Source organism: Theropithecus gelada, chromosome X, assembly GCF_003255815.1.
Source record: "Theropithecus gelada isolate Dixy chromosome X, Tgel_1.0, whole genome shotgun sequence".
Taxonomy (NCBI): Eukaryota; Metazoa; Chordata; class Mammalia; order Primates; family Cercopithecidae; genus Theropithecus; species Theropithecus gelada.
The window spans coordinates 10,235,728-10,246,246 of record NC_037689.1 but is presented as its reverse complement, the minus strand read 5'-3'; positions in this window follow the sequence as shown (position 1 = coordinate 10,246,246).

The following is a 10,519-nucleotide window of genomic DNA, read 5'->3' as shown; positions in this document are numbered from 1 at the left end:
CGTGATCTCGGCTCACTGCAACCTACACCTCCTGGTTTCAAGCAACTCTCCTGCCCCACGCTTCCCAGTAGCTGGGACTACAGGCGTTTGCCACCACACCCAGCTAATTTTTATATATTTAGTAGAGATGAGGTTTCACCATGTTGGCCAGGCTGGTCTCCAACTCCTGGGCTCAAGTGATCTGCTGGCCTCAGCCTCCTAAAGTGCTAACATTGCAGGCGTAGGCCTCCACACCCAGTAAGTACTTATTTTTGAAAAAAGTTTCTAATAAATATTGTTTACTGCTTTATGATTCTGCAGTAATTATAAATATTTCTTGTGCTTAGATATTTATGAAATATTTTGACTCCTCTAACAACTCTTTGTAATTCTGATTTTCCCAAATTCAGAATAAAATTGGTTAGATGTCTTTTCTGTATAAACTATTTTGGGGCTTATTAAAATGGTTATTAGGGCTGGGCATGGTGGCTCACGCCTGTAATCTCAGCACTCTGGGAGGCTAAGGTGGGAGCATTGTTTGGGCCCAGAAGTCAAGGCTGCAGTGAGCCATAATTGCGCCACTGCACCCCAGCCTGGGAGACAGAGCAAGACTGTCTCAAAAACAAATTGAATTAAATTAAATTAAATGGTTATTAGGTAATCTAAAGATTTCTCCTTCACCTTATAAAAGGAAGGGCAAGAGAAGTAATTAGGTTTATCTAGAATGCTTCACATGTGAATTCAAAATTCTTATAAGTGCTCTTTGGCTTATTAAACAGATTTTTTTAAAAACTGACAAATCAAAAAGAGAACTTATCTTTCTAGGCTAATTCTACAAAAGTAAAATATGTTCTCATAAGTGTATTTTAATGATTATAGGCTTTTTGTGTTTAAAAGAACCATAATTATGACACAATCAAGCACAAATCCTGGTATAAGAACTGTCTACAGAAATATGTGTTTCCAGGATTCTAGATGCCCGCTTCCCTTTTTGTTGATGATATGTCTAAACAAGTATCAGGACTATTGCCTCAATTACCTGGGACTCTTTGGAGGCTCGTTATTTGCTTTAGTCTTTGATTAGATCCAGGAGCCAAAGCGTAGCCTATGAAACGTTATTGCTGTCCCTTCACACATCACTAGCCATTGCTGCAACACTCTGCCCCTCCTGAATGACCTGGGCGATGAGAGCCCCTTGCTGCTTAACTCTGCTAGGAAACCAGCCATACCCTGCGCACACTTGCTAGAGACCCCCTCGGCTCTCCCCGATTTAATTGTGTTGTTGGCAGTTCATACTCAAAAAGAAACACCAGTCGGTATTCGGTGGTTTATGTCTGTAATCCCAGCGTTTTGGGAGGCTAAAGCCAGAGGATCGCTTGAGGCCAGTAGTTCAAGACCAGCCTGGGCAACATGGTGAAATCCCATCTCCACAAAAAAAAAAGTAAAAACTAATACAAACTAAAGGAATTCCACTTTTTAAAAACTTTTATTGTTGTTATTAATATTGAGATAACGTCTGGCTGTGTCACCCAGGCTGGAGTGCAGTGGCGGTGATCTCCGCTCACTACAACCTCCGCCTCCAGGGTTCAAGTGATTCTCGTGACTAAGCCTCCCGAGTAGCTGGGACCACAGGCTCACACCACCACACCCAGCTAATTTTTGTATTTTTAGTAGAGATGTGGTTTCACCNAAGAAAGAAAGAAAGAAAGAAAGAGAGAAAGAGAGAGAAATCCATGACTGGAGAGCTAAATGGACCTTGATACTGAACCAACATTGATGGGGTCACTTTAAGGGTATTGCCAGGATGGTTCTTCCATGTCCTACTTCCAGTGACACAGTCATGGCAATGACTATAAAGGTAGAACATGGATAGGAACCAACGACCTGAGGCCCTTTTGAACACCTCCAAGTGGGCTATGAGTAAGTTCTGTCCTTGGTTATTTTCACGGTGAATTGAGCTGTTCTTTGCTGGAGAGTCATTGCTGTAATGGTAGGGGGAAACTGTATTCCAACTTAGGGAATCCCAATTTATTTCTCCATTAAAAGGGACACCAATTAAACTGGTACTGAGAACATCATGCTAAGTGAAATAAACCAGTCACAGAAAGACAAATACTACATGATTCCATGTATCTGAGGTATCTAAAATAGTCAAATTCATAGATCCAAAGAGTGTCATGGAGTCGTTGTCAGGGCCAGGAGGAAGGGGAAATGGGAAGGGTTTTGTTTGTTTGTTTGTTTGTTTTTGAGATGGAGTTTTGCTCTTGTTGCCCAGGGTGGAGTGCAATGGCGCAATCTTGGCTCACTGCAACCTCCGCCTCCCGTGTTCAAGCGATTCTTCTGCCTTAGCCTCCTGAGTAGCTGGGATTACAGGCATGTGCCACCATACTTGGCTTTTTTTTTTTTTTTAAGACAGTCTTGCTCTGTCTCCCAGGCTGGAGTGCGATGGCGCAATCTTGACTCACTACGACCTCTGCCTCCTGGGTTCAAGCAATTCTCCTGCCTCAGCCTCCCAAGTAGTTGGGATTATAGGTGCCCGCCACCATGCCCAGCTAATTCTGTATTTTTAGTAGAGACAGGGTTTCAACATGTTGGCCAGGCTGGTCTCTAACTCCTGACCTCAAGTGATCTGCCTGCCTCAGCCTCCCAAAGTGCTGGGATTACAGGTGTGAGCCACTGCACCCGGCCATAAGATTTCCTTCTTTTTTGTGGTTGAATAATATCCCATCGTATGTATATACCACATTTTTGATATCCATTCCTGTGTCAATGGACATTCAGATTGTTTCCATACCTTGGCTATGGTAAATAATGCTATGATGAACATGGAAGTGTGGATAGCTCTTTGAGATTCCTACAAAATCAACATACAAAAATTAGTTGTGTTTCTATACTATAACAACTATCTGAAAAGGAAATTAAGAAAACAATCACATTTGCAATAGCGTCACAAATAATTAAACACTTAGGGAAAAACTTAACTAAGTAAATGAAATATCTGTACACCAAAAACTAGAAAACATTAGTGAAAGAAAGTAATCAAGACACAAATATATGAAAAGACATCCCATGCTCATGAATTGGAAGACTTAATAGTGTTAAAATATCCATACCATTCGAAGAAATCTACAAGCCTGGCGCAGTAGCTCACACTTGTAATCTCAGAACTTTGGGAGGGTGAGGTGGGTGGATCACTTGAGGCCAGGAGTTCGAGACCAGCCTGGGCAGCATGGTGAAACCCCGTCTCAACTAAAAATACAAAATTAGTCAGGCGTATTGGTGTACACCTATAATCCCAGCACTTTGGGAGGCCAAGAAGGGCAGATCACTTGAGGGCAAGAGTCTGAGATCAGCCTGGGCAACATGGTGAAACCCTGTCTCCACTAAAAATACAAAAAAGTTGCTGGGTGTGGTGGCACTCACCTGTAGTTCCAGCTACTCGGGAGACTGAGGTGGGAGGATTGTTTGAGCCTGGGAGGTGAAGGTTGCAGACCTGTAGTGAGCCGAGATTGTGCCACTGCCCTCCAGTCTGGGCATCAGAGCAACATTCTGTCTCAAAAACAACAGCAACAACAACAAAGCAATCTGCAGCCTCAATCCTAGACCCATCAAAATCCCAGTGACATTTTTTACAGCAATAGAGAAAACAATTCTAAAATTCATATGTGGCCACAAAAGACCCAGAATAACCAAAGCAATCTTGAGAAAAAAGAACAAAGCTGTGAGGTCAGAGCCACCACAGAGAATAGGTCTAGTGGAGCTTTGTAGGTGGGGCCCCCCGAGAACCCAGAACTGTAGAGCTACCAGCAAGCAACACCAGCTTGGGTGCCTGCAACCCCTGAGAGATTGCTGTGTGGGCTGAGCCCAGCAAGCTTGTGGGGGAGGGGTTACCTGAAGCCTTGGGGGCCCAATCCCCACTCCACTGTGCCCAAAGGTGGTGCATACAGTCAAAGATTATTGTGGAGGTTTAAGACAATGTTGTTTGCCCTGTGGGCTTTTGGATTTACTGGGAACTGCTATTCCTTTTTTCTTTCCTGTTGCTCCCTTTAGGAATGGGAACGTTCATCTTCTGCCTGTCCCACTGTTGTATTTTGGAAGTAGATAACTTGTGTTTGTTTTTGAGATGGAGTCTCACTCTGTCACTCAGGCTGGAGTGCAATGGTGCAATCTCAGCTCACTGCAACCTCTACCTCCTGGGTTCAAGCGATTCTTGTGCCTCACCCTCCCGAGTAGCTGGGACTACAGGCGCATGCCACCACTCCTGGCTCATTTTTGTATTTTTAGTAGAGATGCAGTTTCACCACGTTGGCCAGACTGGTCTTGAACTCCTGACCTCAAGTGATCCGCCCACCTTGGCCTCCCAAAGTACTGAGGTTGCAGGCATGAGCCACCGCATCCAGCCAAGATAACTTGTTTTGATTTCACAGGTTTACAGCTGGAGGAATTTTCTTTAGAATGAATTGTGCCTGGAGTATCACCCATATCTGGTTTAGATGAGACTCTGGGCTTTGGACTTTTGAGTTGGTACTGGAACAAATTAAGACTATGGGTCTATTGAGATGGAATGAATGTATTTTACATGTGAGAAGGGTATGAATTTGGGGGACCAGAGGTAGAAGGCTGTGGTTTGAATGTGTCCCCAAAAAGCATGTGTTAAAAACTTAATTCCCAATGCAACAGTGTTGGGAAGTGAGGCCTAATGAGAGGTGATTAGGCCATAGGGCAGAGTGAAGGAATTAATGCTATTATCACAAGAGTGGGTTCGCTGTAAAAGGGGGAGTTTAGCCCCCTGTATTAGTCCATTTTCATGCTGCTGATAAAGACATACCCGAGACTGGGCAATTTACAAAAGAAAAAGATTTAATGGACTCACAGTTACACGTGGCTGAGGAGGTCTCACAATCATGGTGGAAGATAAGGGCACATCTCACATGGCAGCAGACTAGAGAGGAAAGCTTGTGCAGGGAAACTCCCCTTTATAAAACCATCAGATCTTGTGAGGCTTATTCACTATCATGAGAACAGCATGGGAAAGACCTGCCCCATGATTCAATTACCTCCCACCACATCCCTCCCACAACAGGTGGGAATTCAAGATGAGATTTGGGTAGCGACACAGCCAAACCATATCATTCTGCCCCTGGCCCTCTGAAATTTAATGTCCTCACATTTCAAAACCAATCATGCTTTCCCAACAGTCCCCCAAAATCTTCACTCATTCCAGCATTAACTCAAAAGTCCACAGTTCAAAGTCTGATCTGAGACAAGGCAAGTCCCTTCAGTCTATGAGCCTGTAAAATCAAAAACAAGTTAGTTACTTCCTAGATATGATGGGGATACAGGTATTGGGTAAATACAACTGTTCCAAATGGGAGACATTGGCCAAAACAAAGGGGCTACAGATCCCATGGAAGTCAGAAATCTAGTGAGGCAGTCAAATGTTAAAGCTCCAAAGTGATCTTCTTTGACTCTATGTCTCACATCCAAGTCACACTGATGCAAGAGGTAGGCTCCCACGGTCTTGGGCAGTTCCACCCCTCTGGCTTTGCAGGGTACAGACTCCCTCCCAGCTGCTTTCGTGGGCTGGTGTTGAGTGTCTGTGGCTTTTCTAGGCGCATGGTGCAAGCTGTTGGTGGTTCGACCATTCTGGGGTCTGGAGGATAGTGGCCCTCTTCTCACAGCTCCATTAGGCAGTGCTCCAGTGGGGACTCTGTGTGGGGGCTCCAACCCCACATTTCCCTTCTGCACTGTCCTAGCAGAGGTTTTCCATGAGGACTCTGCCCCTGCAGCAAACTTCTGCCTGGACAGCCAGGCATTTCCATACATCCTCTGAAATCTAGGCAGAGGTTCCCAAACCTCAGTTCTTGTTTCCTGTGCACCTGCAGGACCAACACTACGTGGAAGCTGCCAAGGCTTGGGGTTTGCACCCTTTGAAGCAACGGCCTGAGCTGTACCTGGGCTCCTTTTAGCCATGGCTGGAAAGGCTGGGAGTCCCTAGCTGCACACAGCAGGGGGTGCCCTGGACCCAGCCCAGGAAACCATTTTTCCCTTTTAGGCATCCAGGCCTGTGATGGGCAGGGCTGCCCCAAACGTCTCTGACATGCTCTGGAGACATTTTCCCCATTGTCTTGGTGATTAACATTCAGTTCCTCATTACTTATGCAAATTTCTGCAGCAGCTTGAATTTCTCCCCAGAAAATGGGGGTTTCTTTTCTATCACATATTCAGGCTGCAAAGTTTTCAAACTTTTATGCTCTGTTTGTTTCCTCTTGAACACTTTGCTGCTTAGAAATTTCTTCAACCAGATATCCTAAATAATCTCTCTCAAGTTCAAAGTTCCACAGATCTCTAAGGCAGGTGCAAAAAGCCACCAGTCTCTGCTAAAGCATACCTTTGCTCTGGTTCCCAACAAGTTCCTCATCTCCATTTGAGACCACATCAGCCTGGAATTTATTTTTCATATCACTACCGGCATTTCGGTCAAAGCCATTCAACAAGTGTCTAAGAAGTTCCAAACTTCCCCACATCTTCTTGTCATCTTTAGAGCCCTCCAAACTGTTCCAACCTCTGCTTGTTACCCAGTTCTAAAGTTGCTTTTACATTTTCGGGTATCCTTATACCCGAACTCCACTCTAGCACCCCACTCCTGGTACCAATTTACTGTATTAGCCCCTTTATTAAACCATTAGTCTAAGGGAGGAGACCCTCATATTGTCTTATGCCCAATTTCTGCCTCCAAAGAAAGAAGAAGTAAAAACTAAAAGGCAGAAATCAAATCCACAGGCAGACAGCCTGGTGCCACACCCTGGGCCTGGTTAAAGATTGACCCCTAACCTAACCAGTTATGCTATCTATGGATTCCAGACATTGTATGGAAAAGCTTTGTGAAAATCCCTGTCCCATTCTGTCCCATTCTGATTACCGGCGCATGCAGCCCCCAGTCACGTACCCACTGTTTGCTCAATCGATCATGACCCTCTCACATGGACCCCCTTAGAGTTGTAAGCCCTTAAAAGGGACAGGAATTGCTCACTTGGGGAGCTCAGTTTTTGGAGACATGAGTCTTGCCGAAGCTCCTGGGGGAATAAAGCCCTTCCTTCTTTAACTCGGTATCTGAGAGGTTTTGTCTGCGGCTTGTCCTGCTACATTTCTTGGTTCCCTGACCGGGAAGTGAGGCAATTAACAGATGGTCAAGGCAACCCCTTAGGCGGCTTAGGCCTGCCCTGTGGAGCATCCCTGCAGGGGACTCCAGCCAACTTGAGCAACGTGGATCCTGAGAGCGCTCTGGGGTAGGCAATTGCCCCAGTGGAACGCCTCGCCAGAGCAGCGCATGGCAGGCCCCCATGGAGGATCAATGCAGTGACTAAACACCAGGAAGGAACTGGCACTTGGAGTCTGGACATCTGAAACTTGGTCAGGCTGGTCTTTGGAACTTGTCCACTCCATTTGAATGGAAGCATGGCCTGATCACCCACGATGTGCCTGTACCGGCACTTTGGTTTTTGTTTTTTACTTGACTTGGATTGCTTGATACTTTGGTTTTGACATGGCTTAGATTTCTTGATACTCTGATTTTGGTTTTGATTCTGGTTTGGTGTAAAATGTAAAAGTGTGTGTGTGCCCTTTTTACCCGTTCTTTGTTTTGTGGTGTGCGTGTGGTGTGAGCGTGGTGTTTTGTCTCGAGGAAGCATGGGTCGGGCACAAAGTAAGCCCACCCCACTAGGAACTATGCTGGAAATTTTCAAGAAAGGATTTAAGGGAGATTACAGTGTTACTATGACAACAGGAAAACTTAGAACTTTGTGTGAAATAGACTGGCCAGCATTAGAGGTGGGTTGACCATCAGAAGGAAGCCTGGACAGGTCCCTTGTTTCAAAGGTATGGTACAAGGTAACCTGTAAGCCAGGGCACCCAGACCAGTTCCCGTACATAGACACTTGGTTACAGCTGGTTTTAGACCCCCCCACAGAGTGGTTGAGAGAACAGCAGCATAAGCGGCTGGCAGAGGCAAGGAAAGATCAGCAGAGGGAGAGAGAGGAAAGAGACAGAGAGGAAAAGAGGCAAAGAGAGAGAGGAAAAGATAGACAAAGAGGGAGTCAAAGAGAAAGAGAGAGGAAGAGACAGAGGCAAAAGGACAGTAAAAAAGAGAGAGTGACAGAAAGTCCAAGAAAGAAAGAAAGAAAAAAAAGAAAGAAAGAAAGAAAGAGAAGAAAGAAATATACAAATAGTTTAAAAAAAAAAAAAAAAAAAAAAAAAAACAACGCAGAGTACCCTATTCCTTTAAAAGCCAGGGTAAATTTAAAACCTATAATTGATAATTGAAGGTCTTCTCCTCAACCCTACAGCACTCCAATACAACCTTGTTGTAAGTCTAAACAAGAGCATAGCCCAAAAGCCCTGAGGCCACTGACTACCTGTAGCCTTCCTATCAAAAATCCTTAACCCAGTAACCCATGGATGGCCCAAATGCATTCAGTCTGTAGCAGCAACTGCTTTGCTAACAGAATAAAGTAGAAAAATAACTTTTAGAAGAAACCTCATTGTGAGCACAACTCACTAGTTCAGAAGTATCCTAAGAAAAAAAAAAAAGATGATTTAACATTAACCACTGAAAATTCCCTTAACCCAGCAGGTTTCCTAACAGGGGATCTAAATCTTCATTACCATACAAAGGTCCAACCAGACCTAGGAGGAACTCCCTTCAGGACAGGACAATAGATGGCTCCTCCCGGGTAATTGAAGGAAAAAAAAAAAAAGCCATCTATACCAATTCTAAGTTAATTTGGACTAAACAAGGTCTTATTAATAGCAAAAGATAGGCCGGGTGCGGTGGCTCAAGCCTGTAATCCCAGCACTTTGGGAGGCCGAGACGGGCGGATCACAAGGTCAGGAGATCGAGACCATCCTGGCGAACACGGTGAAACCCCGTCTCTACTAAAAATACATAAAAAACTAGCCGGGCGAGGTGGCGGGTGCCTGTAGTCCCAGCTACTCGGGAGGCTGAGGCAGGAGAATGGCATAAACCCGGGAGGCAGAGCTTGCAGTGAGCTGAGATCTGGCCACTGCACTCCAGCCTGGGCGACAGAGCGAGACCCCCTCTCAAAAAAAAAAAAAAAAAAAAATAGCAAAAGATAATTGAAATCCCAAACTTGCAAAGTTTTCAACAAAAGTAAAGTTTGCTAAAAGTTAACAGTGTAACATGTATTATAGTAACTTCTAATCTCACGGCCTTAGACAGTTTAGTCCACAGACATATAAGAAGTTAGCTTTAGAAAAGAATGTTTATCTTTGAAAATAAAAAAAGGGGGAAAAGTGGGGGCAGAATTTATGTAAAAAGAATGTTATATGGTAAATTCTTGTCCTGAAATTGAAAGGAATGAGGCACATCCCCCATATACCTCCCAACTTCCTGAGTCCAGCACAAACACATTCCTCCATATCTCTTTCAAACTTCAGAAAAACATCACCTGGGAGATCTCCGATAAGGAATGCTAAATGTAGAATGATAACCAATTGTAATGCTGTAACCGAGAGAATTACCTTGTTCCCTGTAACTTTACATATCCTGTTTACATCCCGCTATAAAAAGCAAGCACTCCCATTGTTCGAGGCCCTCCTGTATGCTGTGGAATGGAGGGACCAAGTTCGAACTTGTAGTAAAGATCCTTGCCGCTTGGCTTTGACTCTGGACTCTGGTGGTCTTCTTTAGGGAACAAACGGTCTGGGCATAACAAAATAAATTAATTGGTTGTTTAAAGAAATAAATGTTTGTAATAAATCTGAAAGTTGAGGCAGGTCAAAGAATTGTCTGTGAAAGTCATGAAAGAGAAAAAGTATATATTATAAAAAAAGAATGTATGCAAGAAATGTTGCATAATTTAATAGTAACTAGGCCTCCTGAATGCAAAACTATTGAAAAAACAGTTTTGTGCAAGGTGTATAAGGAAAGTAAAATATATCTTTGGTAAAAAGTTTATAAGGAGGCATAAGAATGTAAATTTTTACCTATATTAAAAGGTTAAAAAAATTTGTTTTGAAGGTTTAAGCAAGTTTTAAAACATTACTTGTAAAAAAAATTCTGTGTGTAAACATATTAGCTAAAGTTAAAGGGGTATCATCCAGTTTTTCTGTGAACTGAACATTAAAATAAAAACACAATGGGTTTTTCTTAAATCACTAACCTGCCCTTTAACAAATATTATAAAAGGTTAAAAAGAGTCTATAAAAATCTTACCTTGGCCGGGCGCGGTGGCTCAAGCCTGTAATCCCAGCACTTTGGGAGGCCGAGACGGGCGGATCACGAGTTCAGGAGATCGAGACCACCCTGGCTAACATGGTGAAACCCCGTCTCTACTAAAAAATACAAAAAACTAGCCGGGCGAGGTGGCAGGCACCTGTAGTCCCAGCTACTCGGGAGGCTGAGGCAGGAGAATGGCGTAAACGTGGGAGGCGGAGCTTGCAGTGAGCTGAGATCCGGCCACTGCACTCCAGCCTGGGCGACAGAGCGAGACTCCGTCTCAAAAAAAAAAAAAAAAAAAAT